General features: G+C 34.4%; 1 long non-coding RNA gene across 2 annotated transcripts; it reads right to left on the reverse strand.

The window, feature by feature from the left end:
• LOC128626184 (uncharacterized) lies at nucleotides 1–22,834 on the reverse strand. Of its 2 annotated transcripts, XR_008390112.1 has the most exons (5): nucleotides 22,471–22,834; nucleotides 7,411–7,514; nucleotides 2,143–2,346; nucleotides 1,294–1,335; nucleotides 1–817 (listed from the first exon to the last, which is right to left on the reverse strand). It is a non-coding gene; the product is annotated as an uncharacterized LOC128626184 (long non-coding RNA). The 2 variants fall into 2 exon arrangements; XR_008390111.1 differs by lacking the exon at nucleotides 2,143–2,346.
• Between the last annotated feature and the right edge of the window lie 235 nt (nucleotides 22,835–23,069).

Raw genomic sequence — 23,069 nt, forward strand, 5'->3', positions numbered from 1 at the left:
ACTGGAATTTGAAATTGCTAATTAAAAACATTAGTGAATGTCAATACAGCACTATTTTAATGACTCCAGGATAATCCCACAGCAATTAATTTAGATCAGAATGAGTTTATTGTAAAGTGCCAAAGGTGGAAAAAAATGCTTCCTTTGCATTATAAAACTACAATTTCTCTAATGAATAATGCCTGGTCAAAACTTAACTATATAAGTACTTAATTTGCATTTACTAAAGAAACATAATAACTGAGACAATAACTCTTTAGGGAATAACCTGAGTTAACAGTTGATTTAGATAAACATAGTTTTATCTTAACTTCTGAATACACAAAAATATTAATGATACTCACAAATCAGAATAATAACAGCAACAAAACCCAACAATAACAAAGTACATTAACATTTATTTGACAGAAAGTTGGTGGCAATTTCATGGTTGGTATATGCAGAAGAGTTACCAATCTTTAATAAAGAGGTACTTTTATCAATGAATTAAATAAGAATATAAGCTTCAGGTCTTATATTTTAATATCTGGTTTTCCTAGAAGCAGGAAGAGAGTGTCTGTTTTCTATTTGCACTTATAGAAGCAAAGACAAAAATAAACAAATTCATCGTCAGCCAGTGTGGCTCGGATGGTTGAAGCATCGTCCAGTAACCAAAGGGTTGCAGGTTTGTTCCGTGGTCAGGATGTAAGCCTGGGTTATGGGTCCCATTCCTGCTGTGGGTGCGTGGGATCCTCAGCCTGGATGCCTGCGGGAACCGATCAACTGGTGCTTCCCTCGCACATCATTTTCTCTCCTTTTTTTCTTTTTCTCTTCCTCTCTAAAAGCAATGAAAAAAGATGTTCTTGGTAGAGGACAAAAAGTAATAAAAAATGAATAAATTCATGAAGCTTGCTTGTTCCCATGTTATTCCAAAAGGTATAAACATTGCACATCCCCTTCATAACACTGAAAGGGAAAATGCCTGAGAAATCACACTTAAGTCAAATATTCCTCTTTCATTGAATGACTGTTCTAATCTGGCAGGGCTCGTTGGACCACGGTGCTGTCAGTCAGCAGGAGAGTCTTGTGACAAAGGCAGAAACCACAATAGAGTTCTGAGCTGAGCTTAGAGGTGATTTGGAGTCCAAATAGGTCACAGGGTTGTCTAATGTTTTGTGACAATTAAAGGATCCAAAGCAAATATTAACATTAATGAGGAGAAATAAGAATTGTAAAAATATGAAAGTAAAATGTAATAGATTTCAAAAAGGGACATTTTGCAATTCCTCCCATTAGAAATATCTATTTTCTTACCCTCTGCATCAAGGCTGGCTGGTAGTTGGTTTGGTCAGTAGACTATAGGGTAAAGAAAGGATGCAGTGTCAGTACAAAGCATACAACTCAAGAGGTCTTGCAGATATTGCTTTCATGCCTCACAGTTTTATTGCTATGTGACCCAGCCCCCCGTGGTTTGTTAAACATCCCAGTCACCACCATCACTTCAGTAGAAACCTTGCCTTTGGCCAACATATGAAAGTGATCATGGACATACAGGGGTGACCAAACCCCAGCCCATGGGCTCCTTGTATGTAGCCCAGGATGGTTACGAATTTGGCGCAATACAAAATTGTAAATTTAGTTCAAACCTTTCTTTTGCTCATCAGTTTTTGTCAGTGTTTGTGTATTTAATGTGTGGCCCAAGGCTACTCTTCTCCTAGTGTGGCCCAGAGATGCCAAAAAGTTGCACACCCATGAAAGATACCATTCATCAATAAAACTTTCAAATGTCTTCAGATATATGAGTGAATACACTGATAGCTACTAAGCCCAGACCATAAAAAATAGCAGTTTTTAGCTAATGAAATGTCTTTTTAAGATACTAAGGAAAGGAATCAAAAAATAAATAGAATATCCAAATAGTCCAATAACAAGTAAGTAGATTGAATCAGTATTTAAAACTCTCCTAACAAAGAAAAGCCTAAGACCAGATGGTTTCTGTGATCAATGCTCCCAAACATTTAAAGAAGTAATGCCAATCCTTCATAAACTCTTCCAAAAACTTGAAGAAGAGGGACAATTCTAGACTTATTTTATGAGGCCAGAATTACCTGGACATCAAAGTCAGATAAAATACTACAAGAAAAGAAAATTATAGTTCAATACCCCTAATGAATGTAGATGCCAAAAATTCTCAGCCGGTGTAGCTCAGTGGATTGAGCGCAAGCCTGTAAACCACAGGATCACAGTTTGATTCCCAGTCAGGGCACATGCCGGGGTTGCAGGCTGGTTCCCTGCAGGCCAGTTCCCAGCAGGGGATGCACAGAACACAACCGTACATTGATGTTTCTCTCCCTTTCTCCTTCCCCTCTAAAGATAAATAAATAAAAATCTTAAAAAAATTCTCAACAAAATACCAGCATACACATTCAATGGACCTTTCAAGGAATTATAAACTATGATCAAGTGGAATTTGTCCCTGTGACCTAAGGATTGTTCAATACATACAAATCAATACATGTGATATATACCACATTAATAGGATGTAAGACAAAAATTATGTAGTCATCTCAGTAGGCGCAGAAAAACATATGATGGATTTAAACGTTTTCATGATGACCACTCTCAACAAATTGGGTAGAGAAGGAACATACCTCAATGTGATTGACATCCTACATAAAAAGCCCATAGCTATGCCCTGGCTGGTATGGCTCAGTGGATTGAGTGCAGGCCTATGAACAAAAGGATCACAGTTCAATTCCCAGTCAGGGCACATGCCTGGGTTGCAGGCCAGTTCTCAGCAGGGGATGCACAAGAGGCAACCATACATTGATATTTCTCTCCCTCTCTCCTTCCCTTCCCCTCTAAAGATAAATAAATAAAATCTTAAAAAAAAAAGACCACAGCTAACATTATACTCATGGTGAAAATTTAACAGTTTCTTTTTGAAGATCAGGAAAAAGACAAGGGTGCACACTCTTACCACTGAATGTAATATAACATACGGTATAGCATATAATTTTATAGTGTATTATATATTTCATGTAACATATAATATTGTATCTAATAACTAGTACCATGTTATATATTTCTTTTATACCTTGCTCTATTTTCTCTATATATAATGTAATGCACCTAGAATAGAATACAATATACAAGTTACATAACAATATAAACATGATTATTTGTGTACACAGTAGTGTATGCAGACATACACATACGTATATAAACATGAGCACACATACATGCGTATATGTGTACATTATTCAGTCAGGATATGGAAGAAAATAAATGTCTATCCATTCGTTTCTTGAGGATATTCACAGTAAGAATTTCTGAATCTTAACGTTATACACTATCACATTTCAATAAACATACCAGTATAGACTCAGATCTGAAGCAATTAGGACTATCTCCTCTCAACCTTATTGAGGAAAACAATTACTAAGCAAAACATTAGTGTTCTTTCAGTTGTTAAGTTTGTAAAACTGAAAGCTTTGCATTTGATGCAGTTATTCATAAAAACTGTTTCAGGTAAAATGCAACTTAAGGGAGCAATATTGGTATATCCTTTAGGGAAAAAAACACTGTAGTGTAAAAGACTTGAGAAAACTTCATTTACCCATTCCTTATACATTCACGGGTTCTCTCATCAACATTTTCTTGATCATGCAATGTCAGCACCATGTTGAGAGACCTTTCTCTGGAGGAGCTGTTGACATAGTGGGTCAGAGACACATGTGTTTGTAATATGAGAATAGTTGGTATAAGGGCTAAAACACAAAGTAATAGTGTTGTTTAAAAATGTGGGCTTGATGCAAAAATAATGTATAGAGGAAATCCCGACACTGGCTTTGAACTTAAAATAGTGACATTTTTTATGTGAGTAGAACAGGAGAGGACTTCCAGGCCAGAACAATGTTATAAGCTCTTGCTTCCACAGAAAACCTTTGAATATAGTATTTTAAGAAGAGTCCCAACTAAGTCATTTACACGAATTTTCCATTTACTGTTTAAAACATTATTTAAAATGCACACTGGTAAATATATAAAGTAGTAAACATTTCTGATTCGAAGTGGCATGAATATAAGCTAGAAAAAATCTGTATATTAATTTTGACAAATAGAAAGTGAGGGAGAGACAAAATGAATTCGAGAAAGTCTGTAAGTACAGAAGAGAGTTATGTTTTCTAGATATTTTTATAATTCTATTATACTCCAGTAAATTATGAGTTATATTTCAAAAAAAGCAACATACAAAGTAAACTTTACACATATTTTCTTGCTTACACACTGATTTTTCAAATTACTTCTGTCTAAAATTGAAAATAACTATGAAAGCAATGCTATACAAGGGAAAAACAGACAATTTTCATAGTTTAAAATATAATCTTTTTTTCTGTCCAGTGATTAGATGTTAGGTCTCCTTAAATTTAAGTTAAATGCAAACTTGCCATTTGCTGAACAATGTAGGCAGAGGGAGAGGAGAATATTTGTGGCTCACGGGAAAATAATTACAGTTATAATCCACATGCTTGCAGTTGTGATAACAGAATGCAGCTTTAAAAATATTTAGCTCTAGAATCTTAATGAGCATCAAAGCAGGGCTCAAACGTCTTTCTATTATTTTCTTATTTTCGTGTTTTGGGGTGGCATCGTGTGTCTGTCTGACTCTGCGTTTCGTTTGTTTTAATGAGGTTGTGTATCATTGTGCTTGTGTATGCGTTTCGAGTTCAGCTCTCAGTTTCCGCCCGTCTTTAGTATTATAATCGCAACTCATACTGCTTCCCTTTTAAACTGTTGTTCTATCTGGTTTAATTGCTTTCTAAACCATGTTCTTTCCACATAATTGGCCATAGTACTCAACTGAAGTAAGCCTTTTTTTTTCTCAGCTTGGTAAAAAAGAGATATTTCTTAATCCTATTATTATTAAATAATAAGTGAGCCATATGTTTTATATATCTCTCTGAAATGTATTTGCATTTTACAAATGTGGATCTTAACTTTTGAAGGTTCATTGGTCTTCAATAGAAAATAAAAACTCTAAAGTGGCGAGATAAGTATTTCTTACAACGAACTGGCAAAATAACATTTTATCATAAAACGTAGAATTTTTGGATATCAGATATTATTTCCTAAAATCAATATTTAAAACTTTAATATTACATACCAACAATACAAATACTTTTTTAGTGTTTACATATATATCATATTTACTGAAGTATAATTAACATACAAAAAGTGCATATATATTACGTGTGCAGTTTGATGACTTCAGATATAGATATCCCTCCTCCCCTTCTCCCCAGTATCCCCTTAAATTTTTAGGAAACTGCCACATTGTATTCCAATGTGGTCTTACCAATTTACATTTTTATCAGTAGTGTGTAAGTATAGGTTTTTTATAGCTGTTGTATATGGTTGATAATATTCACTTTTATTTCTATCTTGCTTGAATTTTATTTTTATTGCTGGAAGCAACCTAAGTGCCCATCAGTAAATTAGTGGATCAAAAAACTGTGGTACATTTACACAATGGAACACTACACAGCAGCAACAAAGGAGGAACTCCACCCTTCGTGACAGCTTGGACAGAACTGGAGAGTAGGCAGTAAAAGACAAATACCATAATATCTTACCTATAAGGGGAACAAAGTCTAGAAAATGAACAAACAAGCAAAATATAATGGGAGACATTGAAATTAAGAATGAACTGACAGTAACCAGAGGGAGATGGGAGACGGATAATGGGGGAAAACAGGGGAAGGGCCATCAGGGAACATGTATAAAGGATCATGGACAAAGTCAAAGGCGGTAGGTTCAAGGGTGGAAGGTGGGGATGGGTGGGGTGGGGGAGATATTGTCAGAGGAAATGGAGATAACTGTACTTGAACACATTTACAAAAATAATAAAGAACTGAGTTGAAAAATGTTCTTCCTCTTTTAAAAAAATATTTACTTATTTGTTTTTAGACAGAGGGGAAGGAAGGGAGAAACAGAGGGAGAGAAACATCAATGTGTACACACACCCTTTCTGTGGACCTGGCTTGCAACACAGGCATGTGGCCTGAATGGGAATTGGACCAGCGACCCTTTGGTTTACAGTCCTGCACTCAGTCCACTGAGCCACACCATCCAGGGCGGCTGTTTTTTTACTTTAAAATATTTAATATAGACATCACAAGATATAGTTACTCTCTATTTCATAATTACCTGTGTTGTGTTAAACTGTAAAAATATTGTACACATATAAATGCATAATGTGATACATCTCTTTTTTTTCCTGTACATCTTCTTAAAACAAGTGCATTCTTTTTTTAAACTCTGATATTGGGCATTGTTGAAAAATCTACATTTTTGGTTGTTACATTTTTTTCTCTACTCTTTCTTACATATGTAATTTATTTTATCTCTCTATAGTTTAAATGTGATTTAACTTTTAAAATTAATGTTTCAAGATATGAAATGCAGGAAATAAATTAAGAGAGGTCAGTTCTTTGAATTAAATAAAATTAACTAGGGAAAAATCATAAATCTTTCATGGTGGCTGAATACAGAGTGTTTAACTCTGTATTAATTTGTAGATGTAACTGAAAATAATGAATAATGCTTTATCCAGACCTGAATATACATTTTATGGGTAAAATAAGATTTTTCCATAGTTGCAATACAAGTCTTAAAATTTTCCATCATTTTATTTTCTTTTTCTTTTTTCTTCGAAACATTCCTGTTTTATGTCCTCTGTTACTACTTGCTCATTACATCTAGATGAACCATCTCGAGTAGAGTGATCCACTGTGCATTGGGCCTCAGCAAAAGGTGGTGACTAGGTCTTCAGAACTATCCTCTCTTAGATGTCTGTCTTTGTTTTCCCTTATATTTTGTTTCACAATGGAAATTCCTTTTCTTTTTGAATTTTTGTGAATAAAAAATCTCAGAGATTCACCTCTATTTTCCCACTTCAGATTTATAGTGAAAGGGAAATGTGAATGCTTTAGTTTAGAAACGCTAAATGCCTCTCTCTGGTTTTCTCAAATAAGTCAGGAACCATAGATGCTCCCAGCTATTGGAGAAATACATGTATTTCTCAGAGGTATAGTCTTCGGAATCACCCTGAGCTGAACAGTTGCCACCAAAGTTAACCAACATTCAAGTAACAAAAGGATTTCCCAGGGATGGATTCTCCACTCTGCTTCTCTTGCCATTGGAAGTGGTGCTCTTTCATGAGATCAAGAGAAAGCATTTCACTAGCACACACACAGAAGATTGTGGTGTGGCAAGATTTATTTGGATGGAAGGCAAGCCCTGTGCCCCATCTCTGTCCTGTCTGCCATGGAAAAAAGCCCAAACATGTCTTCAGAGAGGCCAAAACAAAAGTCATGGTGTAGAGTCACTGTGCCACATTAAAACTTAACTCAGTCCAGCCTTTCTCACCATCTGCGTAGCTTAGTTTGTGGTCCTGGTTGCAATCTGCTGCTGTTCTGTGGGTTCCAGTTTCCCTCCTGCATTTGGAGTCTGCACAACCATCAGCCACTCAGCTGCTAGGGCCACATGGATATAGAGAGAAAAGACATGAGTGCATGGGATGAGTGTGGGTCAGGCATGAGAGAGAGAGAGAGAGAGAGAGAGAGAGAGAGAGAGAACTCGTCTTTGCTCCTGGGATTATTTTAAATTGAGTTGGGGATGGATCAGGACTTTTTTCAAAATAACCCATCAACTTCCTAAGCTTTTGCAGGCTTCTAATGTGTCCACTGCCCCAGACAATTGACCTCCTTTCCGGGTTAGACTGACAGGCCTCTATGGTCAAGCACCTACCTCCTCCTGTGCCATTTGGACTTCTATTGTACATTGGCTTACCTCCCTCAGCTCCCCCAGCAATCAGTGCCGCACTGCAGAAAGGTGTCAGTCCTTAGCAGGGCAATGCTATGATCCCCTGGAGTGTGTGAAACTATGGCTTCCTGGCTAAGCAAACAGGTTCCCTTGCCCATTAGGCTCAACAATGTCCAAAACCCTTTACTTTCTTCCTTATTAATAATTAGCTAACTATCTATAGTAACACCTCTTCTAAAATGGTTCAGCTCTTTAAATTAGAAATTAAAACAATAATGCTTTCTCATGACTTTACTAATTTGTACAGATTCCTTGCTTTTCCTACAGTGTTTCCCTGAAGTACTTCAGTCCTCATTTCCCCAGTTTCTTCACCGTCACTTCGCCATCCCCACTGGCCTAAGTCAGATACTGGGTCTGTTCAGATGCCTCACATTCTCCCCATTCTTACTTTGTGTTTCTCTTTTTAATATGGCATACAGTTTATATTGTAAATTATCGGCCATTTATTTCTTTATTCACTACCCTTGGTAGATCATGAGTCAAGTCCTACTTGTTTCAGTTTCTATACCTTGCACGGAAAGCCGGCAAGAATAAACATTAAAAAGATGAATGAATGAACATTTATTGAGTAATATTTTTGTACACAAATAAGTGTTATTAGATCAGAAATTCACCAATACTTAATATAACATACTTTTAAAAAACAAAATTAAGTTTAAACAATTATCTAAGAGAAACAAGTAATTATGGTAAATACATTCAAACATGTATCGTGTCTTCCTGGATTAGTTTTCGTGAATGAGAGATTGATTTGAAACCTTCTTAAAGAGGTTCTCCCATCCATTTAAAAAATGAAAGTGTGACTAAAAATTGCCCCTGTGTATGATGTAAAGTTATAGACCAAATGATTTATTAAAATAGGCTCTCATCAGATGCCATATATTGTCTCCTCAGATTGCTTATTAATCATCATGATAGAATTTGTAATATACATGAAAAATAAGAAAAAATAAGTGCCATACCTCTAACATACCTCTAACATACTAAATCTAAGTAGGTCTAAAACTGAACTTTTCAAATACAATTTCAACTACAATTATCAGGAAATTTTCTGTTAAAAAAAGAGCATGGTCACTTCTGTTTCATTCCTCATAGTAATAGAATTGTAACTCAGGAAATTAATCTATAAAAATATTATTTTGGATATTATATAAAACCTAAAACCAAGTATAATATTTTCAAATGTTTGTTGAAAGGTATTTATTAAAAGTGGTCACTCTATAAACACTGTCAATTAAATTGTAAAATATGGTATGAAGATAAAATAAATACGACAAAATTGGATAACCTTTCATGTGTACATTTTAATATAATGTGTATAGTATTTTATATCTATCATCTATCTAGCTAACATATAACACTTTGTTTTAAACAAATTTTTACAATCCTTGAACTTGCTACATCTTGCCTTTAAAAAATGGGGCATACTCTTTAAAAGGTGTTATACTATGAATAGGACCGGTTTTTGGTCTCCACTCTCATTTAGCAGCAACCAATGCATTTAATAGCTGTAGTGAAAGAGCCTTGATGAGTGTGGCTCAGTTCGTTGGGTCTCAGGAAGTGAAAAGTTTCCGGTTCTGTTCGCATTCGGAGCACATCCTGGGTTGTGGGTGGTCCCTGTCTGGGTCTCGTGAGAGAGGCGATCCGTCCAAGTTTCTCTCACACACTGATGTTTCTCTCCCTCTTTCTCCCTCCCTTCCCTGCTCTGTAAACATAAATAAATAAAACCTTTAAAAAATAGGTAAGCAACGTATGTGATAAAAACTTATTTCATAATAAATGATGCTAGTCAGAAAGTAAAGTTTATGTAAAAATGACACAGTCTGAATTCCCTGATTGAGATATCATATGTAAGTTAAAGTATTTAAAACTTGGTTTTAAAATACACTTTGTTGTGCGCATTAGTTTGCCGCAACCGTCTGGTCCTTCTTCCTCTGGGAACACAACGAGATGCTACTTCTCCACCTGCCTGAGGTCAGATGAGGCCACACTACTTTGGCAATGACATGTAAAAACAGTGGCCTGTGACCTGTTCTGCCACAAGCTTTAAGGTAGAATATATCCTCTAATTTTCTCTCCTCTCTGCCATGGTGACCATTAATGGCACGGATAGTGACTGCTTCATTCACAGGTGCCTCTGGTAAGGATCATGCGGACCCCCCAACAAGAATGAGAACTGTAACGTTTATCTTTGCTATCAGAGTGGAGAGAAACGTGTTATGATATTACACATTCCCTTCATTGACTTCGAAATAAATTTTTATACTGAAATAAAACATATTCTCATAGTATATAGTTGTAACACAATACTTGTGCCAGGACTAAAAATCAAAATGGTATGTTTGTACATTTATGAAACAAGGTCTTATTTATATTTATAACACGAAGGATAATATGTAAGTTTAGATACGAAGGTCTTACAATTTGCTTAAATCTTGAAGTGTATAAAATATTTATCCATTGATTCACTGGTTCAAAGTATTTATTAATTTTATATGAGCTAATATGTATAAAGCACTTCACACAAGGTTTACAACATATAAGAGCTATGCAAGTATGAGCTGTTATTAATATTTTCCACTTGATAACTACAAATAAACCCAATTTAGATTTCAGCCTGTGTGAGAGCAGGGAGGATACTGATGAGGTTCCCCTTCTGCAAGGCTCACTCCCCTTGTGTGTGCTGAGTAGGATGGAAGAGGGTGAAGGCCTGGGAGAGAGACAGAATCAAAGGTTACTACGGAAGCTCCGAGAAAGTAGTACCAAAGTGGTAAGAAGTCAAGTTTTGTTATAGCTGGCAGATAAAACCAACAACATCTGCTGATGGACTGAAGGTAGAAAAAGAAAAGGGAAAAGAAAGGAATCACAGATATTCATTAAGTGAGATGGGAAACACTGCAAGAGCAAAGGGCTTGACAGAAAAATATCAGCTTGTACTAACTGCTTCCTTAATCACTTTTCTGGTTGATACACTAATTACAGACGTAGTTTCAGTGACCGGATGAATAGAGCATGTTGTCTTGGCCAAAATGAACATTTGCTGGATCAGGAACAGGAAGCTGCTGTGGACGATCTTTTGATATGACTCTCACCTGTCTCTCCAAGTCTCACCAACCCGTCTCACTAACCACCCAGGACACAGACAAATCTGCTTCGTCCCTCTTTGTGCAAATTCACTTCCTGCTGACATTCGATGTCCTGACTAAGTAAAGATCATTTTGGAGAGTTCTTCTTGAATTCATTGTCCACCTGTTTTTTTCGGATGGGGACACAAGCCTGCAGTGTCCGCAGCATTATGGATGAGACAAAATAAATTCACACAGACTACCAAGTCCTAGGGAGGAAAAGGGATGGCACCACTTCTCTCTTAAGGGGAGAGCAAGCCTCTCTGCCACGCCCTCAAGAGGTGGGCACCACGACCCTTGCCTTAACAAGCGTTTATTGGTATAGGTAAAATTCATTAATCATTATCAGGCAGTAAGGATCAAACAATAGATAACATACAAAGAACTCCAAGGGCCTATTTTGAGTCAGGGTTAGAGAGCTAAATGGCCATAAAACTTCAGAGAACAAACTCACTTTCTGCTTGAGCCCTTATCATTTAATTGAGAGCATTCTAAACAAAGCAGGTTTCACAGGATTTTACATATTCTTTCTTAGGTCTGATTGCCCTAGGGGACCCGCCCTTTCCAGCACAGGGCTGCACCCACCACTGGCATTGTTTCAAGCTTAAGGCATTGTCTCAGGCTTAAATCAGGCAGGGGCAGTAAGGCATCCAAGAGATTAGGCGACTTCTTGCAGACAGAATGAAAACTCAAACTATGTCAAAGTCAAGGGGCGAGGGTCCATCACCCTTTTTCTGTAGCTCCCCAAGTCCTTCCCTGGGGCCTCCACATGATTGTGGCTGTCTTAGGTCATCCCTCCTTGGGGAATCTTACCCGTCATTGGCTAACCAACCAAGCACTGGGGGCCAGGCAGGGTGAAGTAAAAGGAGAGAGTGGCCCCCCTACCAGGGAGATAAGCTTTGTCTCCTCAGTAGCTTATGGTCTGAAGGTCACTCAGCCTTAACCATGGTGGGGTTACGGCTTCTGAAACCAGGCAAGGCAGTTCCCAACATTTTTCAACTGTAGTTTACTTTTTATAATGAATTAATTCTAGACGAATCAAGTATTTAACGTACATGAATAAAGCAACAGATATATTGAATGAAAATTATATAACTGAATAATTCTCTTAGCTTTGAAGATGGAGGATATAACAGCATATAAAGAAGATGAGTAATTTTTGAGTTTAGAATTTATTTAAAAAAAATCTTTGTATCCTAAATTTCTGCTGGCTCTCATAGTGGGTCTCTGTTCTCTTCTATGATTATTTTAGAAAATCTCCATAGGTCAAGGCTGTAATCTACAGCCATCATTTAATAGCTATTTATCCCTATCTACTTTCTACAACATATTAAATGCATTTTTAATTGCCACAACTCACTATGAGAGTTTAATATTTATGCAATGGCTAGAATTTCTGATGGATCCCAAATATCCTCTGAGCCCAGAGAAGTGTTGCATTCCAATCAAAAGTGTGGACAAGATTTTGCTTCACACTCTTGCCTACACACACATCACTAATGCCTCAGAGTAATTCTGCTTATGCCTAGTCACACAAAGAATCTCTGGAACTGTACTGTCATAATTGACTCTCATTTATCTCTCTTCAGATGCTTCACATCAGTCTAAGGGGATTTGTGGGTGAGAAGAATCATTTAAAACCCTCCATTCTAATTTTCATTTTAGCTTGATATATTGCAGAGCATATCTCATCTTCCAGTGCTAAATATAAATACAGAAATAAAGAAGAGTCCTTGTTTATTAAGGCAAACATATTTGCATATGTGAACTGTTTGCCTCTAAAATTTAGGAGGCATTTATCAACACCTGGATATAATGGGTTTGTTATTTTTAAATTATTTTCATTAAAGTATACTTTGCATACTGTATTACATTAGTTTCAAGTGCATAACATTTTATACTTTGGTTTGTTTGCAAATGATTCTTTTTAAATTACATTTCCCATCACCATTTGTCATCCTTATAGAGCCCCCACAACTACCACCCTGTTTTGCATGTCCCTGAGTCCTTTTTGGTTTTTGCTTGATTCTCTCCAGCCCCTAAATGACACCCCAGAGCTGTCAGCCTGCTCCTTGTGAGTCTGTCTCTGTTTTACTTGTCAGCTCAGTGTCTTCATTAGATTCCACATATAAGTAAAATTATATGGCATTTGGCTTTCTCCAACTGGCTTATTTCATTAGCACAATGTTCTCTAGGTTCATCCATGTGGCCATAAAGGGTAAAAGTTTCTTTTTCTTTTTCTTTTTTATAGCAGAGTAGTATTCCATTGTAAAAATATCCCATAGTTGTTTCATTCACTCATCTACTGATGGACACTTGAGCCACTTCCATATCTCTGTGATTGTAAATAAAGTTGTAATGAACATAAGGGTGCTTATGTTCTTTTGAATTAGTATTTTGGGTTTCTTTGGATATATACCACTGGGTCGAATGGCAGTTCCATTTCTGATCTTTTGCGGTGTCTCCATTCTCCTTTTCACAGTGGCTGCGCCAATCTGTGTTCTCATCAACAGTGCAAAAAAAACCTCTCCTTTCTCCACATCTTTGCCAGAACTTGTTTTTCTGTTGATTTATTGATGATGGCCATTCTGACATGTATAAGATAGTATCTCATTGTGGTTTTAATTTACATCTTTCTGGTTATTAGTGAAGCTGAACATCTTTTTATATATTTATTGGCCATCTGTATGCCCCCTTTGGAAAAATGTCTATTTAGGTCTTTTGCCCATTTTTTAAATTGAGTGGTTTGGGGTTTTGGGGGGTATTGAGTTTTACATTTTTTATACATTTGGAATATTAACCCCTTATCAGATGTATTGGCAAATATGTACTCCCATTCTGTAAGTTGTCTTTTTATTTTGTTGATGATTTTTTTTTTTTTTTGCTCTGCAAAAACTTTTTAGTTAAATGTAGTTCCATTTGTTTATTTTTTTCTGTTGTTTCACCTCTCTGGGGACATAAAACTGATAAGTGAATTCAACAAATTAGCAGGATACAAAATTAATATCCAGAAATAAGTTGCATTTTTATATGCCAATAACAAACTCACATAAAGGGAAATAAGAAAACAATCCCATTCACAATTGCTTCAAAAGGAAAATACCTAAGACTAAACCTAACCAAGGATGTAAAAGGCCTGGACTGAAAAAATTATAAGACACTGAAGAAAGAAATAAAGGATACAAAAAAGTGGAAACATATACTGTGTTCATGGACAGGAAGAATTAACATCATTAAAATGTCCAAATATCCCAAAGCAATTTATAGATTTAACTCCATTCCTTTCAAGATCCCCATGACATATTTCACAGAACTAGAACAAATATCTTAAAAATTTATATGAAATGATAGAAGGCCTTGCATAGTGAGGCCTCCATCAGTGATCCTGTGAAAGAAGAACAAAGTCAGAGGAATCACACGACCTAGTATAAAACTATACTATAAGGTCATAGCAATCAAAGCAGCATGGTACTAGAAGAAAAACAGACACATAATCACTGGAACAGAATGGAGAACACAGAAATAAACCCACACCTTTACAGTCAATATTCGAGAGAAAGCAAACATATACGATGGGCTAAAGATAGTTTATTCAATAAATAGTGTTGTGAAAATTGGAACGATGCATGCAGAAAAGTGAAACTAGACCACATTCTTATACCACACACAAGAATAAATTCAAAATGAGCATTTATATACATTATGATGTTGATCACCAAAATAACTCTAGTAATATTTTGTCACCACACAAAGTTATTCCAACATTATTGAATATTTTCTCTGTGCTGCACATTTCATCCTGGTTATTTATTTATTTTATAACTATATTTTGTACTTCTTACTTATATTAGTATCCTGATTTTCCCCTTACCAATCCTAGTATCTGATATGGTATTGAAGTTCCAGTGGCATGAGTTCTCATGTTCAAAGACACTTATTAGTTAACTGAGTTGAGACTTGAACTGATATTTCTCTGACACCAAAGCTCTCTGACACCAAATAAACAAACAAAAAAGAAACATTTAAATATGAACCTATTAATGAAATTGTAGAAGTAAATCAAAAACACACAAAAGAAAATATTGATGTTTAATAAATACAAGCAAAGGTTGCAGTTCTGTAAATTAAAATGAATAACTATGAAAAGAATAATAAAAGATATCTGGCACTTATCAAAGTGGCTAACATTAACAACAAATTTTAGCAATATTGTGAGAAGACAGAAATTCTCATACTCTGAAGAACAAAATAAAAAATAGCATTACATTTTTAGAACAACTTAATTTTTCTTAATGGCCTTAAAGTATTTTGTGTTATTTGATCTAACAATCCTATACTTTGTTTGAAGAGTTTGATTTATAAAATAATCAGAAAGGTATCTAACCAAGTTTGCGTAGATATGCCAATAACTGCATTGCAACAACATAAAAACAGGATTGAACATCTAAAGTGAAGACAAAAATGCTCAAACTGTTGATATTGTGGCAACTGGATCCCACAGGCAGTAAATCCAGTTTTATGCTTTAAATGAGTCACAGCAGCTTTGCAAGTTGCCTGATCTGTGGTGATGTGACGATATTTGAGCAACATTTGTTTTTTTTTTAATTGAGGAGGTACACTGCCTTTTTTTTTTTTTTTTGGCTGCCAAGAAATTCACCAGAATTTACTATTTCTGGGAATCACATGTATGGATTTCATATTTTAGAAATAACTCTTTACTGTATGTTAAATTGGAGGAGAAAATTATTTCACATTCCGAAAGAACTTAGGGGCTGGGTGGAGGTGGGTTAAAGGAGAAAAAGTGGGAACGGTTGTAGCAACATAAACAATAGAAATAAAATTAAAAACAAAAGAACTTAGAAAAGTTGGTTATTCATGGGAGATCACTTACTTCTTGACTTTTCTCTTAAAACTATGCTTTCTATAATACATTGTTTCTAAATTAAGACAAAACCATTGTAAATCTCATCCCTTAGCTTATGGAAATGAATTAGAGAAATCTTCTGAAAACTGTTTTTAGCAATCTTTAATTGCTTTTTCTCCTTTTTGCTCCCTGAAAGGTATCTAATGATAACTTTTGACCTAATTAGAAGCTGTACTTTTAATATTGTCACAGACACTGTTGATTGAATCCAGAAAGAATACCCATTATTTATTTCAGTAACTCAGAGACACTTGTCTATGCCTTTAACCTATATTAGACTGGTAGTTGGAAATTGTTTGAAATATTGGAGACATACTGTTAAGCAATCCAGCATTTGTAAAAATAACTAACAGTATATTTTTTAGTAATAACAGTTTCTAAAAATATATTTAATGAATGGACAAAATATAACCTAGCAAGAAAACTAATATTATGTTTCTGAAGAAAAAAACTGCATTTATACTTAAAGATAAGCTTGGTGGAACTGCCTTTCGATCCAGAGATTCCACTGCTGGGATTACAGGCTAAGAATCTTGAGACACCAATTCAAAAGAACCTATGCACCTCAATGTTCATAGCAGCATTATTACAATAGCCAAGTTCTGGAAACAACCTAAGTGCCCATGAGTATATGAGTGGATCAAAAACTGTGATACAGCCCTGGCTGGTATAGCTCAGTGGATTGAGTGTGAGCCTGCAAACCAAAAGGTTGCTGGTTCGATTCCCAGTCAGGGCATATGCCTGGTTTGCAGGCCAGGTTCCCAGTAGGGGGTGCATGAAAGGCAACCACACAGTGATATTTCTCTCCCTCTTCTCTCTCCCTTCCCTTCTTTCTAAAAATAAATAAATAAAATCTTATTAAAAAATTGTGATCATTTACACAATGGAATACTACACAGCAGAAAGAAAGAAGGAACTTCTACCCTTCATGATAGCATGGATGAAACTGAAAAGCATTATGTTAAGTGAAATAAGTCAGATGGTAAAAGACAAATACCATATGATCGCACCATAAGTAGAACCTAATCAACAATACAAGCAAGAGAGCAAAACAGAATGAGAAACTTGGAAATAAAGAACAAACTGATGGTGACCAGAAGGGATGAGGGAAGTGTTGTAACAGGCAAAAGAAGGGAAAGAGGTAAACAAAGGAAAACGAATAGAAGACTCATGGGAGTGGAAAATGGAGAAATTGACTGTGGGAGTGGACAGGATGGGGGGAGGGGTGAACAATGGGGAAAAAAGTGGGACAACTGTAACTGAACAATTAAAAATTTGCAACAATAAATCAGAAATTAATAAAGCAATGTTTTGTAAATAAACAAATAAATAAATGAAATTTAAATAATTATGTGTTGCAAAACAGACATAGACTACACAGACATCTGCATGTGTCTATATGTTTCACATGTTCTATGTTAATATACATACAATGTAGGCAATAGAGGAAGAGTTTTCAGAACACATGGTCTGGTATCAAATACACCTTTGAGTACTGGTTCCTTAACTTACTCTCTGGCTGACTTGGGTCACTTGTTTAAAAACTCAAAGCTACTGTTTTCTGACCTAAAATGTTTATATAATAAGGCAATCTACATCCAAAAGATTTCTCAAGCATGAATTGGGTAATTCATAAGGAGAGTGTAGTAAACTTATGAAACCCTGTAAAATTCAAAACTTTGGAGCTATGATTGTAAGATCGTCACAGTGATGATATTGATACAGGACAAGTAAAAAGAAATATTCAGGGATGTACACAGGCATAAGAATTCTAATGTATACTGAAAAATATTTACAAGTCATGTAAAAAGGTAAACAATTTTTGGAAATATTTTATTCACTCATTTTTAAGTGTTTATCATTTTTAAATGCAAAATAAAATTTTATGTACTAATTGATAATATAGGAAATGAATATGATAAATTTCTTTCAAGAAACTTGCAGGGTACTTTTATAAAGAGTACCAGTTTATTAAAATGTAATTTATATTTCATAAAGTCCATCATTTTAAAGTAAACTACTTAGTCATTTTTAGTGTAATTCCATATTTACCTGACCACAATAAATTGATATAAAAATTGTAAGGTCTTATGCATTATATGTTACTCTCTATATTTCCCTCCCCTGCTTCTCAAGACCCTGAAAAACATTAACTTAATTTCTCTCTTTATAGATTTGTTTGGTTTTTGTTCAATATTTCATAGAGAGATGTTTCTCAAAAGAGGCTGTCCAATCATAGTATGTATCCCCATTTCTTTATGGTGGTCAGGCAGTTGTTTTTCAGCCATAGAAGACAAAAAATGATGAGCATTATGTCCAGGATTAAACCTTTAGAGATCAGTGTCCTTATTTTACACACTGTACTCCATTGCACTAGCTGATAATAAAGAGACCTGGGGGGCTGACCAATCCATCACAAGCAAGCTTGACTCAAGAAGCTTGCTCTGACAGAAAGGTGTTTGCTTAGGTACAGCAGCCTTTCAATGCTATGTGCATAGCAATAATGTTCTTGTTTTTAAACTAGTGAATTTAAATAATTATTTGTTATAGAAGTATACATCATGTTAACTAATACAATGTGTAAAGTCTATTCACTATAAGTTTGCTATTTTATTTTAATATAGGTGTACAATGTCTTATGTGATTTTTACAGACGAATATGCTTTGGGTTTTGGAATGGTTTAGGTTTTGGAAGGTCATGAGTACTTTATAATGAGTAACCTTTACTAGGAACCTGTGGAAGCACACTCTATAAAAATAATTTCCTTAGGGAAATATGTAAATATTAATACATAATTAGTACAAAAATTACAGTTTCATTTATGTTTATGTCAAATTTTCTCATAAAATGTGTTTTGGCTTAGAGCTTACATAGATGTTGGACTTTGAAAAATCAATTTAGGGAGTTGACCTTGAGTTTAATACTTACACTAATGGTAATATAAATATATTATCTCATTTATAAAGTTTAAAAATATGTTAAAGGTAACTGTGGCAATATGGAAGAGTAAATTTTTACAACTGACCTAACTTGATTTTCTAAGTGCTTATGCATTAGCAAAATGTCAAGAGCTATAGAAACTGAATGTACAGCTCTTAAAAAAAAGTAACTGGATTTATGACTCATAAGATTAAGAGCTAATTATGATTTCTTAGAAGCCAACTAAGATTGATTCAGCAAATCAAAACTCAGCAAAACAAATCCATCCTCTTACACTAACACAATATTTCCAACTATATGCCACTTACATTTGAAATTTTAAAGGATGTAAAAATATCTTTATTGACATTTACATTCTTCTGCCACACAAAGATTACTTTTCATTACATGATGTTTTGTATCGTACAATACAAGGTGCATGAGCCATTCCCCTTACTTAGAATTTGCATATGTTAGGAAGCAGTAGAAATGATTCTGGAAGGGTATGTTCTAAATGTACTTACATAAAGGAATAATCCTCAATCCTAAATGTTACATCATGAATTTGAAAACTCTCTTGAAGCTTGATGATATTAAGATGTTCATATACCTCAGCCTTGGCTGCTGTGGCTCAGTGGATTGAGTATTGGCCTACAAACCAAAGAGTTGCTGGTTCAATTTTTCAGGGCACATATTTGGACTTCGGACCAGGTCCCCAATAAGGGGTGCTCAGGAGGCAACCACACATTGATGTTTCTCTCCCTCTCTTTCTCTCTCCCTTCCCCTCTCTCTAAAAATAAATACATAAATAAACCTCAAAATAATAAAATATTTACATAACTTAAATATTTTAATATATTTTGTTAAAACTTCATGAAAATATTTAAAAATCATGTAATTCTAAGAATTACAGTGATTAAAATAGTTTGAAAAATATTCTTTTATTCTCATAAGGTTAAAAAAATTGAACCAGTATGTAAATAAAAATTCAATATTAGAAAAAATCTGCTTTTTTAAATACTTCATGTATTTATTTTTAGATGTGGAAGGAGAAAAAAGGGGAGAGAAACATCAGTGGTGATTACCTCCTATGTGCCTTTTACTGGGTACATGGGGCGCAACCCAGGCATATGCTCTCACTGGGAATCAAACCACCAACCTTTGGTTTGCAAGCAGGTGCTCAATCTACTGCGCCATACCATCCAGGGAGAAAATATTTATTTTTATGTTTATGTAATTATTTCTCAATTCATTCTTTGATATTAAATATAATAAAGTATTAATTTAAAGCAATTGCTTATGGATGAAGAATTATCAGCAGTACATATTAAAAACTTTGAAATAGGCACTAATGTAGCACAGGACAAAATTAAACAAGTTCTACTTTGGCTAGTGAAAGAAGAGTATCCAGAAATAAACTTTCTAAATTGACTTAAGACCATTTTTGGAATAGGAATTACCAATATCTTCTTACAGTACATTTCTTATCCTTTGAATGTCTTTCTGTCTTAAAAAGTTTAACTTATTCTTCACATATTTTTTGCTAAATATCCTTGCTTATGAGAAACTCAATTTTGTTCCTACTATTGGGTGGTATTCTATTCCAATTTTTTAAAAGATTTTATTTATTTATCTTTAGAGGGGAAGGGAAGGAGAGAAGGAGAGAAACATCAATGTATGGTTGCCTCTCATGCGTCCCCTGCTGGGAACTGGCCTGCAACCCAGGCATGTGCCCTGAATGGGAATCGAACCGCAATTCTTTAGTTCCCAGGCCCATGCTCAATCCACTGAGCTACACCAGTCAGGGCTCTATTCCATTTTTATACCCAAATAAAATTCTTCTCATCCTTTGTGATGATAAGTAACTTGGACCATGTTTTAACAAGATGCTTGGCAGTTTGACCATAAGAAATATAATTCATACAAAACTAATGCTGAATGTGGATAAAGTATTAATATCGAGGCCTTTCATTTCTATCCTTTAAATTATAACTCACAATGATATTTGATATTTCCTACCTGATACAATTTTATGTACTCCTATTAAGACTATTATAATCTACAAATAATCATTTTAAACATTAAAATTTATGTTTTAATCTCTAGATATATCACAATTACATAGGCCTTGTTATAATAACTTACATATTATGAATATTTTTCATTGCAGTATTCTTATTTCAAAGTTTATGCCTTTATCATATAACTAACATCATTTGTTTTAACAAATACAAGTCGTAAAAGCCTACTTAAATATTCTTACAGTAACAAATGAAGATATTGCATAGATGAATACTGTTTTTAAAAAATCATTCTTATATTTATGTTGATAGTTATAAGTATATTTTATATTTAACATTTATGTAGTTATTTACCAACCCAAAATTAACCAAATATTTAAGATTTATATCTAAACTTTATTGAGTTTGATTAGAGCCTATCTAGTTTTAGTAACATGTAAAACTAGTAAGAAATATTCATCTTAATTTAATCCACTTTTCAAGGTTAAGAGGGCACAGTTATTGTTAAATGAAAATGTTGAATGAAATTGCTAATAGAAACACTATTCATAATCACAGAACAAAGATCATTCTTATATTATGCATCAAAGCTACCTGATATATATCCTTTCCAGGAAGTCAAAGATTTTAAAGTCAGTTTTTTGCTAGTCCTTCTTATTTTTAATTAAATTAAAATTGGCTACATACATTAGCAAAATAAAAATAAAAGGTCTTAAATAAAATCAACACAGTATAGAGGGAAAAACTTTAGAAAGAGAAGTAAAGGCTATTAGCAAACATTGGAAGATACTGGGACATTATTTCTGCTATTTCCTCTCCATGCTTAAAAAACTGTAATTATGGAGCGTTCCTTTTTCAGGTAAATTACAACTGTAGTACTTCGTGCTTACAAAATGGTTATTACCAACCCATGATAAAGAAGAGAAATCAAGGTCCTAAACTATCAGATAAGTCCCTTCTGAGTAAAAAACAAATAAATAAATGAACTAATCTAAAACACAATTATATTTTCTTCAAATTAAAATGAGTGAAATTAACATGTTATAATTAAACCATTTCATCTTAAATTGTTTAACTACATTCCTTAGCAGTTATTTACTGTGTTGCTTATATATTTTTTCACCTTGATGATCTTAAGGGCATTATTCAGAATCATGTACTAATATAATCAATTTTATGTTTCACTTTGCAATGTATATATGCAAAGCATTTTAAACCAAAAGCAATCTATGTGAATTTTTATAATATATCAGCTTGAATACAATAAAAAGATAATAACTGCACCTTCTGATGATCTCATCTGTACTATTAATGTCCTTCTGCAAATGGTTAATTTCTGCATTTGTTTTATATAACCATTTGTACTCACATTACATCTTGTTATTTTTTAAATTATACACCTTATTCATAAATCATATACATTATCTGTGTTTTCTGTCTCATAATAATTATATGAATATTTATGCTGTACAAATTTTAATAAAGGATCATTTACACAAGGTGAAAAAAATAGAAGCATGAATCATGGCATATATTGTAACAATTCAGAAGAAGCTATAATGTGGAAGTAAACGAGTATTATTTCTTGACCAGACACAGCTAAATGGTTCTTACCTGAGGTTTTTCACATGTTTGTTCAGATGGCAGCTGGACTGTACTCACCCTGAGCTCCACCCGGCTGGATCAAGGTGGTTAAGTCACATGGATGGCAGGGGCTGACTTTTGGCTGCAAACTCATTTGGGCTATCTATTTACCAAATAATTTACTTTGACTTATGCATTTATTTTTGTTTTATCAAAACATAGTAGCTATTTACTAGTAGGTAGTATTAAAAAAACAAAGCAGCCCAAAACAAAAGATTTAGGCTGATGCAGCAAGACTTTTATGACCCCATATACCATTTTTATGGCACACACACTGAAAAGAGACTCACTTGAATTTGATTACATGAGGGAGTAAATACCGGGATGTTTGACTCATTCCAGGGTCCTGCTTGGAAACTTAACTTACTTAGAATAGAATATATATATAGCAGGTCTAAAAATAGTTTCCCTGAGCTTGGAGCAGTCAGAGTGTGAAGGCCAAAACCTTTTTTGGTTAGTATGACCATGGCCTTAAGACATTGGGGTGGATTGCTTAATTTAGACTGTAAATAATAGAAATGTCTCAAAAATAGTTTTATTACTGTTGTGTTGCTTTGCTTTGTTTTGAA

This window comes from Artibeus jamaicensis, unplaced genomic scaffold, assembly GCF_021234435.1.
Source record: "Artibeus jamaicensis isolate MK-2021 breed Jamaican fruit bat unplaced genomic scaffold, CSHL_Jam_final scaffold_369, whole genome shotgun sequence".
Classification (NCBI taxonomy): domain Eukaryota; kingdom Metazoa; phylum Chordata; class Mammalia; order Chiroptera; family Phyllostomidae; genus Artibeus; species Artibeus jamaicensis.